The following is a 13,899-nucleotide window of genomic DNA, read 5'->3' as shown; positions in this document are numbered from 1 at the left end:
AAGAATAAAAAGTCTCTCAAGGTTTTATGGCCGCATTATGCACTTTTAATTTTTGCCCAATTTTCAACCTGAAAATTTGGATTGTTTGTATTGCGGTTTCTCTCATATCCTGTACATAAGGATGTATTTGGTTTCAATTACTTGTTTAATTTGTTGACCACAATTTCAATAAATTTCCGTCAATCCTAGTTTCCGTGTATGAGGTTGACTGTTGGCCTTGATAAATTATATGACTAAATTTTTTTTGTTTTTTTTTGTTTTAAGAGCAAAGGTGGATGTTGTATTTTAATAAACAGATATCAGTATAGCCTGTCTGAGTCTTTCTACGGGGCACTGGTTTCTGTTCTCATTGTGTTGTTGTTTTGTGTGTGTGTATTGAAGTTCATACCAACAAAACTGATATGTACAAAGGAGATGAGGAGAAATCAACGTATACCATGATAATGATAATTTGATATGTTGCGCATTTGCAGATGCCGGAGTCATTTTCGCACCCCCTCCATTATCTGGCACACAAGGACCTTAATTACACAGAAGAAAAGCTATGAGAATAATGAAGAGGTGTTCCACTAGACTAGTAGATAAGTCATGGAACTGTAGGTAACATGATACGGGATTCTAATCCCAGCCTTGCACTACCGTCCTTTGACGATAAGTTTATTTAAATTTGCCATTCTCCTTCCAGGTCAGGTGTCAATTGGTACTTGATGACATTAAGAGCGAACTTTGTTCCCCCTAAAAAAACAGTAGGGAAGTGAAAACCTTTGTGTTTTCCTAGGGGAGGGGTTGCTTTTTTGTTTTAATAGCAACTACTTAAACCAAATCACATGCTAAGGCAATTGAAATGGTCTTGTGCATCATATATTGAAGTGTGCGAACATGACGACGACGTGTTACATAACCGGAATATGATTTGTATGGGACAGCAATATGATATTGAAATTGTTCTTAAGTTGATTTCTCGAATGTAGTTGTGATCATTTTCCAATAATATGTCCTCTCCACAGGTTTGATATCAGCTATCTGTGCCATGCCAGACCCCATAGCTAACACCATAACAACCTTGCCGAACAAAACGCTGGATACAGGTTCTTATATCACATGGGAATGCAGCGATGGATACATGATGGATGGCCTGACAAACACTGTTGTATGGGTGTGCTTAGAGGACGGGTCTTGGCTGGTTCAAAAACCCATATGCACGGGTAAGGGCTTCACATGCTTAAATAAATCAATCTAAATTAGCGCATTATATAGAGATTAAAACAAAAGTACATATGTTACTATGAATTGAGAAGGAAAAAAGACACATTGCATAACTAAAGTTTACAAATAATAGACATGTATCAAAGTGTATATGGAAGATATTGTATTTGTGTCTTACAGTTTTTGATAATTTACTTTTATTAATGGAATACATTGACTTTTACATTTTACCTACAACAATTTTCTGAAAAAACTATTTTTGTTTCTTCTATGGAGTAAATTAGTATGATATTCACTTTTACTAATAATTAATCATGTTCATTTGGTACTGTTAATAAGCTGTAGAGATTTCTTAGATTAGCTGAAAAAAACAAACCGATGACATGATAATAACGTGATCATAAAGACATCAAAGAAAACCAATTAAGGGCAATTTCGATACCATATTGCATAACCATTATATTTTATGTTCGGATTATGACGTAATACGTCAGTGTAATGTCTTGTAATATTTCAAAATATGGCGTACAAGACCATTGGAAAAGACCATTTGAATGGTTCACTAACATATTGAAATGTATGCATACTGTTTAAATAAAGGTTGTTCTTGAGAAATCGAGAGCTTGCTCGAGGCTTGCTCTACAAAGCAACGAGTAATGTTTGCATACTGGATTCCAAGTATTGCAGTTCATTCATTAAATTAATAACAGGTTAATGGAATACCTCGTCACTATAAGTCCCCAGGAAAGAAACATCCATGAATTTGAATATGTTAGTATACCGATCTATTGCCTTTAGATTGAATCATTACTCATGTTGTTGCAGCTATTGAATGTCCGTCGCCTCCTATCGCTGCGTATTCAGCGCTCGATCCTCCATTGCCTGAAGCTCCCTTGGTAAACCAGACGATTACATACAGATGCAGCAGTAGCAAGTACACTCTGATTGGAAGTAACTTGAATAGATGTCTACAAGATGGCACATGGGAGAACGATCCTCCCGTCTGTCAAAGTAAGCAGCTATTTTGATTCCGATGTTTTTCCATGTTTAGTCGTCAATAGCCCGCACCACATATTTTATCGTGTTTGCTGCGTTATTAGTATTAATGACTATCTCTACCTCTAAAGAAATGTAAAGTTTCTAAGCTCTACTTATATAATTAATGATTTAATACAAATCGTGATAAGCAGATCATGACTCAATTGTTCACAATTTACAAAACAAATTTAAAAATAAATGAAATATGATAATGCAAAAGGTAAATTGTACAAACTCAACGGTCATAAAATGTTATACAATTTTTTTTAATGTTGTTGTTCCTATTTGTTAAGGGGATTGCGGCGGTACATCCACTAAAATCAAACGATACTCCGATCTCACTTGTTACCGTCGACGTGGTGGTAGCAATGCGATAAATTGGATAGGATCGAATAACCTCTGCAATGCGGAAGGAGAGCTACTTGCCACAGTGAAAGAAGCTGAGACACAAACGTTTCTCGTCGAGTTCATTGGCGACCAGATCGGCAACAGTGTTTGGATTGGAGCGATGGAAGGACAAGACTGGATTTGGAGACATAGTAAATTATCTCTAGCTTTGTTAAGTTCATTTGTATTTTTATTTTCACAATCTTCAGTAGCCTATTATTGGCAAAACAAAAAAGCAATGGTTATTAGTGCGACAGAATAAATACGACCGTCTCGTATGCAAAAATGGACAATTCCCGAACGAAATAATGATACATTTTCTCAACCTTCCCTTTAATGATTCTCTATATAGTAAATGGTTATTTTAATCTAAATTATGGATGCAGTCACATGCGTATTTTTTGACAGAGGTAGACGTACATCGACATGAAATTTCATGAATTCTATCTTCATTAAGTTAAATAAATATAACACGAATAACGTGATTAAGTAATATGATAATGATACACAAAAAAATAATGAAGAAATAGTATTCAGAATCAAGTTTGCAAGAATAACAGGACAGATATTGAATGGCAGACGGGCTAAAAAGCAAATGCCAAGATAAAATAAATGTTCTTTCTTTCTTTTTTCTTTTTTTATGTTGATCCTTGTTTTTCTCAGGTAGGAAATACATCGAACGCTTCTTTTGGCAATATCAATTTCCAAGTTCTAATTCAGAGGATTGTATTGAACTGTCATATCAGGATGGATCGTTTTCATGGAGTCCTAGATCAAACCAAACAGGCAATGGCTTGCTCTGTCAGTATGGTAATTGATATTAATATTATTACTACTATTACTACTACTACTACTACTACTACTACTACCACCACTACAACAGGATTTCTGTCGATTTTAACAATTATTTTTCATTCAATGTCATAAATGTGCACTTCTTTTTCATCCTGAGAATCCGTTAACCTTCAAATGTCAAAGTTAACTTCGTCATTTGTAATTTAAGCTGGGCAGCGGTCAATGGATTTCAACACATGTCCATTAAATGTCGTCAGACTTCATTCAGCGTCGTCTCACATAACGGTCCGCTGCAAAATGTAATAATAATAATAATAATAATAATAATAATAATAATAATAATAATAATAATAATAATAATAATACTACTACTAATAATAATAATAATAATACTAATACACTTATAGAGCGCGGACATTATCCAACATTAATTATATATTCTACTGCGCTACAAAAGCTCCTGATATGCCTAAATTTACAGTTAATTGAAAAAATGTGCTTTCAGTTTTGATTTAAAGATATTCACAGATGGTGATTTCCTGACTTCCAATGGTAAATTATTCCAGACTTTTAGAACTGAACAAACAAATGCTTCATCACCTAGCGTTATTTTGTTTTGATAGATGGGATCTGCAGCAACAAAGTATTTCGGGAACTGCGCATGTTGAGATTGTGTAGATCAAGTTTGAAATTTAACAGTTCTTTGATATAAGTGGGAACTTACAAGAAGTGCGTTATATACAATCAGCAAGATTTAGAATGTTATTTTCTGGCGTACTGGTAACTAATGTAAGTTTCTTAAAATGGGGATGATCCGTGTCAATTTGGAACAACCATAAATCAGCCTTGCACAGGTGTTTTGAACCCGTTTCAATCTCACTATTTGAGAGCCAGGGATCCCATACAGTAGACCATTACAATAGTCCAACTTATTAGTGATGCATGCATGAACAATGTATTTTGTGATGTCCTTATCTAAGTATATCCGAATACGTCTGAGATTATAGGTAATCAAATTCGTCCTATGCCTGCGTCACATATCCAACGGCAGGGGTGGTGGAGCGTCTTTCAAAGTGGGGGTGCACCACCAAAAAAGGGCACCTACATAGGGAAACCTCAACGCGAAAATATAAAACTTCTAGACATTGGTATATACCCCTACATTGCGATTACATTATCAGGGATGATTTAAATATTTGTTTCTCTCTTAACATGGTCCAATTTACTGCTTAAGCATCATATATTGCAGACAGGTGTGATGGTCTGAATATTCATTTGTGAGAGAGTGAAGCGAATGAATTTTTGTGTATGTATAGATTTGAGAGATCGTAGTGCGAAAAATTACATTTTATAAAGTGGAAAAAATACAATTATGATGGGGATTTAAGCAAAATCTAATCATGAAAGAATGAAAACACCTTCTATAAGAAACATATCAACTTAAAATGCGAGCGAGCTAAACAGTTTTTCGATTTTTCTTTTTTCATAAGCTATGTTTTCCTCTTATGAAAACGATATCTTATTTGTGTGAATTCCTTAAAATGAATACCAACAAAGAAGAATACAAGACGGAGAGATAAAATACACAATCAAGTAATTCTGATAGTGGCCTAGATTAATATTCATAGGCCTACGCAGCTACGCCATTAAGATAAGTTTTCATGTTTAACAAACGAACACATGACGAATTTAAATGGCTCTGTGACGAAATCAATTGCAAAATTACAAAATTGATTCGTGCAATGGTACTTTGACAGCCGGGGTTGCCAAAACTTGATTTGACTTGGACAAAATTGAATGCATAATTACCAAATTTAATGACAAAGTGAGTAAATGAATGACCAAAGACGAAATCGACATCGAGATGTGCAATACCACAAAGTTACGGGACGGAATTGAATGAAAAAATATGAAATCAACTTCTACTTCTACTACTACTTCTACTACTACTACTACTACTCCTACTACTCCTACTAATTTACTACTACTACTACTACTACTACTACTACTACTACTACTGCTGCTGCTACCGCTACTACTACTACTACTATTACTGCTACTAGTTCTATGGGATTTCCCTGCGTATTTCGCGAGTTTGTCATTTAAATTCATTTACTATGCACAACTAAGCGAGGATCAGCTTTGCCATGCCAATTATCATTCAATTTTCCCGTTTTTGTATTTTATTTAGATTCTTGGTCGAAGGGTTTTATAGATATTTATTTATTTATTTATTTATTTCTGATATATAGACAGGGTGACTCATTATCACCAATAATGGTGGTCTTCCATGAAGCCATGTTAAACATAATGAGGTACATTAAAGTTTAACAAATATATATATGAAAATAATACTAAGTGCACAAAGTCATAATTTGAATACTACAAATGAATTAGAGTGCTAAAAGTAAACAGTCGTGATGTCAGAAAGTCGTGTTGCGCCAACTCGAACGACCAAATAGCGAAAGAAGCACATTGTTCATAAATTTGAATGAAATAGACTCTTAGGAAAACTTTATAGATTTGAAAACTAGAAAAAGGAATAGAGATATAGCTGACAGCACTAAAACCGTCAAATTTGAACGCAAGAAAAATTCATTTTGATGACAAACTCGCGAATTTGGCCGGGAAATCCCATACTACTACTACTACTACTACTACTACAACTACCACTACAACAACTACTGTCAACTTTACTACTGCTCTACTGCTACTACTACTACTACTACTACTACTACTACTTCTATTACTGTCAGCTATTTTACTACTGCTGTACTACTACTACTACTACTACTACTACTACTACTACTAAGGCGCCCTGGATTAATTCTCATGTGCGAGAAGCTGCGGCTTTTTAACCTAAGGGCGCATGCAGGGAAGCTGTACTGAGGTAATCCCGCGATTTGCCCACGAAAAGCCGCATTGTGTGTGTGTCCGAAGACCGTGACGTCCTTTTCAAGCCAGAAAAACCGAGATCAATTTTCAACCCATTGAAAGATTCGTCATACTTGTTTAGCTCCCTGTATGATTGTATATATTTTGAATAACTAATGCAAGCTCAATAGTCAAATCTTTAAATCAGAAAAGAAGATTCCTGGTTTTACAAATTAAATTTATCAAAGAATATACACTGTTGGTCATAATGGTGGAATAATTATTTTTACCCCGTTTATTGAATGATTTTGACAATGATTTATTCCTAATAGATCTAGATACTAGTAAACATTCTCAGATTTTATTGAATGACAATTGGGGAGTGTTTGTTTTGCGTGAACAACAGTGTTTATTCGTACCATGCTTCGTTATGCAATATAACCAAGTTTACAGCGCAGTCTAGTTTACTATCGAAGACACGGAAGCGCTTTAAGTCAATCGTCCCGAAGCAATGAGGCAAACACCTGTACCGCCTCTTAACCCGTACCATATAAATACAAATTATCACAAAGACAAATGAAAAAATAAGCTCAAAAGCAATTCCAATATCCTATTGCGTAAAAAAAAAACATCATGTTCGGACTACATTGTTTTTAATATTCCATCGTAATGTTCACACGATCATAATGTGACGGACAAGGCTATTTAAAACGGCTTAAGTCGATATTTTCGAAGGTCTGTATGATCGTGCTTTAGCACGTCTTCACATTCCATGATGAGCTAAACCTTATTTAGATTATTACTAAGTCATAAAATGTTTATTTCTAGATCGGTCTTGCCAGAGTGTTGAACTTAACCAATCCGACATGGTTCTTGAATACATGGGCACCTGTTTCCAATTCCTGGATGTTTCGAAGAACTGTAATGACGGAGCCGAAGAGTGTAACGGGAGAAGAGGATTTCTGGCTGAAATACTCGATGAGAGCACTAATGCTTTATTGCTGGACCGAGCCCTGTATCTGAGAAGCAGAGGTGTAAACACGGCCTGGTGGATCGGTGGTTATGACGAAGACGTAGGACGGTCCTGGTATTGGTCTGATAGTACGTGATTGCTCAGAAACTATAGTAACAGTAACACGTAGTCTTCATCTGTTTATTGGAAGACAAACATTTACCTTTGAAGCAAATCCAACGATATAAGAAGCCACAGGATATTTACTGTAAAAAGAAATTTGAACGGTGTACCATTAGTCACCATTTGTATGCAATGCCAATACAACAAACTTCCAGTTCAAATTGTTGCTTTAACACAGGAATTGAAATGAGTTTAGAGATATGAAATATATATGAAATCTATATCAACTTTATCGGCTATGAATTTTAAAGTCTGGACATCCTGGTTATTTTTGGCATTATACAAGTTATTCGTTGCAGTCCAGAACTAATACATATACATTGTTTAGTGATAGCAACATTGCCAGAATGAGATCTTGTATTGTATGAATGTAGTTATTAGTAACGTATTTTAAGATTTGCTGCAAAGTAATAACATGACACTTACTTTAAACATGGTCAATACAAACGAATTATATTGTGAGATGTATACATATACAATATCAGATGTAAACGAATTTAGATATTTTATCTACATTTACTAATTTAAATGAATTGAGAAATACCATCTTGAAAACAATGAAAAGATAAAAGTAGTAGAATAACAACAACGATACACTAAATACTTTTGTAAGAATACACGATTTAAACCTACACATTCAGCTAAACCTAAGCAATTTAAAAAAAATACCAAGAATTTACACACTCTACCGTGTGAGTCAAAAAAAAAGTTGACACCTAGAAAATTGCTAAATCTAAAAATAAATATCATCTATTAACAGTAAATTGTTATACATATTATGAAAGAGTGTTTTATCCCCAATCATTTGGTATCATTATTGTGTGGTATGTGTTCACGGATGGATGAACAGGAGGCATTGTTTGCGGGAGTGAAAAAGTCGACGTGCGCCAAAGTGATGCCTACAGTATGTATTATGTGGGATTAGCGGAGTGAGAAAATAAATTGAAATTATCAAATGACATGCATTACATATGCTTTTTGCAGAAGCAAAGTCACACACACACAGTCACGCGCACAAATGTTCATTGATATTTAATATTCTATATTTGATATGTGTGGCATGATTAATATTGTTAGGAATGATATTTGGATCTACGAAGACCGAAATAATACCCAAATTCCAATTGTTTTATTCAAAATTCACATAAACAATTTTGGCGCAATTCGATTTTTACACTCTCGCAAACAATGTCTCCTGTTCATCCAATGGTGAACACAAATCACACGAAGTGATACTAAATGTGGGGGATCCACAACCTACAAGCACTGCTTTTTAGTGGACCCCCCCCCCCCCCATTTCCTCAGAAATTAAGAAATTCTTGTAATATTTTTATTGTGTGCAAAGTTTATTTGTATAGTTTCTTGAAAAAAATAATTATGTATGAAATCAAATGTAATATCTTTGTTTACCTTTCTGTTGGATATGAAATAAATATGAATATGAATATGAATATATGAAATGATTCGGGATAAAAGACGTTTTCATAAGATGTATAATAATTTACTGCTCATAATTATTTTTTTGAAATAATTAGCAATTTTCTAGGTGTAATTTTTTTTTGACTAACACTGTATATCAGGTACATCTTGTATGCTATAAATAAAAATCATAATTCAATGAAACTATTGACTATTCCAAATACAGATCAGCATGTACGAGCAAATTGAAGCTAATATTTTTAACATTAGGGCTTTTTAACGAAAGTAGAAATCAGAGGAGCTTACTTACGAATAGTAGGACACCATATTCATTTAATCATTCATCTTTTTCTTCAGAAACTCGAATGAACTATGAGAAATGGTACGATAACGAACCTAGTACGAATATCGAAGACTGTGTAGAAATGAGAAGGGGCTTTCAGTACCAATGGAATGACGAACATTGTTCGAGCCCGAGGCTTACTCTATGTCAAATTGGTGAGAAAATGTGAAATATACCTTTTGAATATCTGTTATGGGGTCATGGGGTTGTACAAACATACAAAATGACTATGTTAGGTGGCTTTTTAAAACAAATTGTAGCTGAGATGATTAACAAATATATGAGCAATCAAAATATTTTGTATTGTTTAAAAATCATTATGAATATGTTTTATTATTTGATTTGATTTGATTTGATTTATTTATTTTGTATTTGATTTTCTTTTTCTTTTGCATTTTTACAAACATATAACAAATAAAGCATTGGTTTTCTTAACGTGAATAAAGGAATGGATATAATAAATACATAAATGAAATATCAGAGTGAATATGTCAGTGAGGTTTCAAGTTTATAGACTTGGTCTGATATTTTTTCCAGGAATTCCTGCTTGCGGTGACCCAGGTGAACCTTTGCATGGTAATCGTTTACCAGACGATAGAACAACCTACTCTGTCAATGCTACTCTTCATTTCACCTGTCAGGAGGGCTTTACATTATCTGGAGAAAACGTTTTAAGATGTATGAATAATGGAACATGGAATCACCAAAGACCATCGTGTAAAGGTAAAGTGATTGTTATGTTAATAAATAAGAAATAATAACTAAATCTTATTTACCCACAGAGAACTTGCATCAGCATTAATACTGCTTTTCCGCGTGTTTCTGCAGGCCTTCGAAGTTGTATTACCACAGCCTGACCACAGCAATTGCCAGATACCCATTTACACCTGGATACTGGCAAATGTGGATTTATGTCTCGCCAAAGGACACCCTAATCGAATGAAATGAGAGTCAAATGAACGAACTACTTTATACTTTACCGGGGGTTTAAAACTATCAAATTTCAGTAATATGCGGCTGAAAATATGTTTAATACTGAAATCATGAAGAAAGGCGTCGTCGAAACTTCGAACATTATTGCCGTCAATAAAGTTGTTATTCATGAAGGATTACAATAAGATATTCTCATCTAAGAGCTAGTGATAATTAAATAAATTGATTTTGAAAATTGTACTAACACTATGTTTTAATGTAAGTAACAAAAGCATCCCTTCATTGAAATATGAATAATGACGTGATATTTATCCGGTCTTTTCTATTTTCCTGAACAGCTGTCAAATGTGAGGGAAGCCCATCAAACGTCACACTTGCCTCCAACATGATACTAGGATCAGTATATCAAGATAAAGTTCTATACATCTGTGAAGATGGTTATATTCCTGATAATGAACCAATCAGCTTCTGTCAGCATACAGGCAATTGGAGTACACCTAACTTTACTTGCTCAGGTAAAATTATTTATTTATCTATTCATCTATTCTGTGTTCTTTATAAAGGATAAACTCTTCAGTACATTAAAAACAAGAGACCCTTGTACATGGGGCAGCTAGATTGTTTGTTTTTATACCTGATAGCTAAAAAGCATTGTATACTTTGGAAATGAGTAACTAGATGGCAGACGGCTTTAATGACTCTCTGAGGGTCGGGGTAATGAGGATTAATGCCTTAATTAAGAGTGCTAGCACATCAGCTTGGTTAGACCCGGGACCTTCCAGTTATGAGACCACTGCTCTACCAACTGACCTGTCGTGAATTTTAAAAAAGTAAACAATGTCTTATAGTTGTTTAATGTAGCAGCATTGTGATGTGACTTTAAAGAAAAATTAAGCTCACATTAGCAATAATTCTAATTGAAAGACAATGATTTCAGTTATCAATGTCTTCTCGTGTTCTTGATATTGACTGTAAATCTGTTTTCTATTCCAGCACTCAGCCCATGTTATGCTACGGTCACAAATGTTCGTACGAACGATTCGTTCGTACGAATCTCCCTGTTCCTACGAATTTCAGAGTTCGTAGAGATTCGCAGACGGGGCATAGTTTCTTACGTCCTTCTTACGGAGTTCGTACGAACGCCGTTTAATTCGCAAGAACAACTCAAGACCTTCTTGAGAAACGAAGATTTTCGGTTTAAAATGGCCCCAGAGTTCGTACGTTTTTCGTAAAAACGCCTTGTGTTCTTCTTACGTCAGACTTCCGCCAATCTTACGAGTTTTTGTTCTCGCAAGGTGGTCGTACGTTTAACTCACGGCATTCACAAGTCATTCGTAAGAAGATATTACGATTTTTTTTCCCCTATTTAGTCGGGTTGCAAAAAAAGCGCTGCCGTATACTGTCGAAAATTCGATGACTGTTGAAAGTTTGATATTACACGATGACAGTATTGCCAAGAAGACTAGAACTGCAACTGCACCTCCATAAAGTGTTTCTTGAACTTGCTGTTAGCATATCTGTTACTTCCTTTATTATAAAAGCAGTCATGTTAACTGAAGAAGTCAACAAGTTTTTGCTCTGTGGTGGCATCAAAGTCATATGACTACTTCTCCTTTCTTAGTTTCCCCGTTACCTCATCTTCATCGCCGTCAAACTGCCGTCTTGATGGTTCTCCCTCCTCCTCGTCGTCGTCATCTTCCACCGCCTCCTCCCGGTCACTTCCGATATGGCCATCATTTCTTGATATCAGGCACGCCAAAAGCAGTTTGGGATTGGGGTGGCAAAAATTCCAGGGGGCTCGCCTTCCAGTGGCAGTGGCGTAATGAACAAAATCGTTTGGAGGAGGGGGGGGGCAGAAGGAAAATTTGCATCACCACCACTCCTAGGCCTACATGTTACATGCAGGCCCCACGGAAAAAATTCAAAGTGGAGTATTAACGATCAGGTTAGAGTGTAGCGAGCGTGGCGTAAATTGGCGTGGAGTCCGGGGGCTTTGCACAGGCGGGGGTCACGGGACTAAGCACCCGGAAGCTCATGGTTTTTAGGCATTAAATTGCGGTCAGATAAGCATATTTAGATACCTTATTTGTGTCACTGGCAGGTCACTAATTGTCGGGGGTTCCAGGGAGCAGAGCCCACGGAAGCTCAGGGGTTTTAGGTATTCAATTACGGTCAGATGAGCCTCCAGGGGGCCCACCTTAGGGCTCTTGGTGGGGTCCAGGGGGCAGAGCCCCTGGAAGCTCAGGGGTTTCAGGTATTCAATTACGGTCAGATGAGCATCCAGGGGGCTGTCTTAGGGCCCTTGTTTGGGTCCAGGGGGCAGAGCCCCTGGAAGCTCAAAGGTTTTCGGCATCTAATTACGGGCAGATGAGCAGATTTTGATATCTTATTTCCGACATTGGTAGTTCACACATTTTGGTCTCTCTCTCTCTTTCTTTCCTTTCCTGTTTTAAAAAAAAAGTGAGGGGGGCTCGAGCCCCGAGCCCCGTCGTTCTGCAGGCCCTGACATGAAGGCTTCTAAATAAGCATATTGTTATGCCCAGCTGCTAATTTGGGAATTATTAATTTTCAAACACACACTTAAAAAGATATGATTTACAAAAAAAATTGAGAAAAAATAAGGAAAATCATGTCATTTCAGCAACGTTTGTAAATCACTGGTATCGAATTAGAAATACCCCCCACCCATTAGTACGCCAGTGTTCAGGGGCTCATGACTTCTCACCACTATAATAAAAAATAAAAAACTTTCCCATCCTCTTACAATATTTCAACGATATGCGCAAATCGCATATATTATAAAAACCTCCATTGATAAATGTAGGAGCAAGCAGAATGTATACGAAATTTAATTCCTATTAACTTTCCTTTTCTCTGAATGGAATATAATTTATATGTGATTCAATTCAGGTTTTGTTCTTTTTTATGTTCTTTTTGGTTACAAAATACAAACTATCTTTACTCCTTTACTGCTTTTTTTATAGGGGTGGGAGGGGGCAAATGCCCCCCTGCCCCTCCCCCACTTCCGGCGCCTCTGCTTGATATTGTTGTTGCTGCATAAATTGTGTACGTACACCTTACGAGCACCTTACGAACGTCTTACGAACGCCAGGAGTCATTCGTACGAAGACCATAAGAATCTCCGCTCGTAAGGCGTTCTTACGAACGCCGTAAGAGCCCTCTATGAACAACTTGAGGCGTTCTTACGGTCATCGTAATAATTTGAAGCTTCTAGAATTGTCCCTCGACCCTACGAAATGTACGAAGATCTTGCGTGGTTCTTACGATGTAAGTACGGCGTTCGTACGGCCGCCTTACGAAGAGAGGGTTTCGTACGATGTTAAAAAAATTCTTGGACAAGACCATCGACCAATCTGCGTTCTTACGAACGGTCTACGAACGGTCTACGAGCGCTTGTTTCGTACGGCCTTCTTAAGAAGATCTTACGAAATGGTCTGAAAATCGTTCGTACGGCGTTCGTAGCAGCCCGTAAGGGTATTTGTGACCAAGGCATTACATGTAACCCCTGTATGAATGGAGGTACTTGCAATGAAGTAGATAGATCATCATTCACATGTATATGTACCCCCAAACTACACTGGTTCCACCTGTGACGAAGTTAAGGCATCCAAGATATATGTGTTGTGGACTAGTAGTTAGAGCTCATGAAAGACTACGCTTTCCACAGTCTACTCAAATATCGTAGTGAGTGGGTACCTGGTAGGATTTATTTCTTGAATGCACTGAGCCCTACGATTTTTGGACCTAA

The 13,899-nt window shown here is 36.3% G+C and overlaps 1 long non-coding RNA gene across 1 annotated transcript; it reads left to right on the top strand.

The window, feature by feature from the left end:
- The first annotated feature begins 3,305 nt into the window (after positions 1–3,305).
- On the top strand, positions 3,306–9,291 carry LOC105442350. The gene is made up of 3 exons (XR_004062867.1): positions 3,306–3,441; positions 7,129–7,401; positions 9,212–9,291. It is a non-coding gene; the product is annotated as an uncharacterized LOC105442350 (long non-coding RNA).
- Positions 9,292–13,899: the final 4,608 nt, after the last annotated feature.

The sequence above is a fragment of the Strongylocentrotus purpuratus genome, unplaced genomic scaffold (genome assembly GCF_000002235.5).
Source record: "Strongylocentrotus purpuratus isolate Spur 01 unplaced genomic scaffold, Spur_5.0 spur5_scaffold_1, whole genome shotgun sequence".
Lineage (NCBI taxonomy): Eukaryota > Metazoa > Echinodermata > Echinoidea > Camarodonta > Strongylocentrotidae > Strongylocentrotus > Strongylocentrotus purpuratus.
The sequence above is the reverse complement of the archived record's forward strand: the minus strand, read 5'-3'. Positions and strand labels throughout refer to the sequence as shown.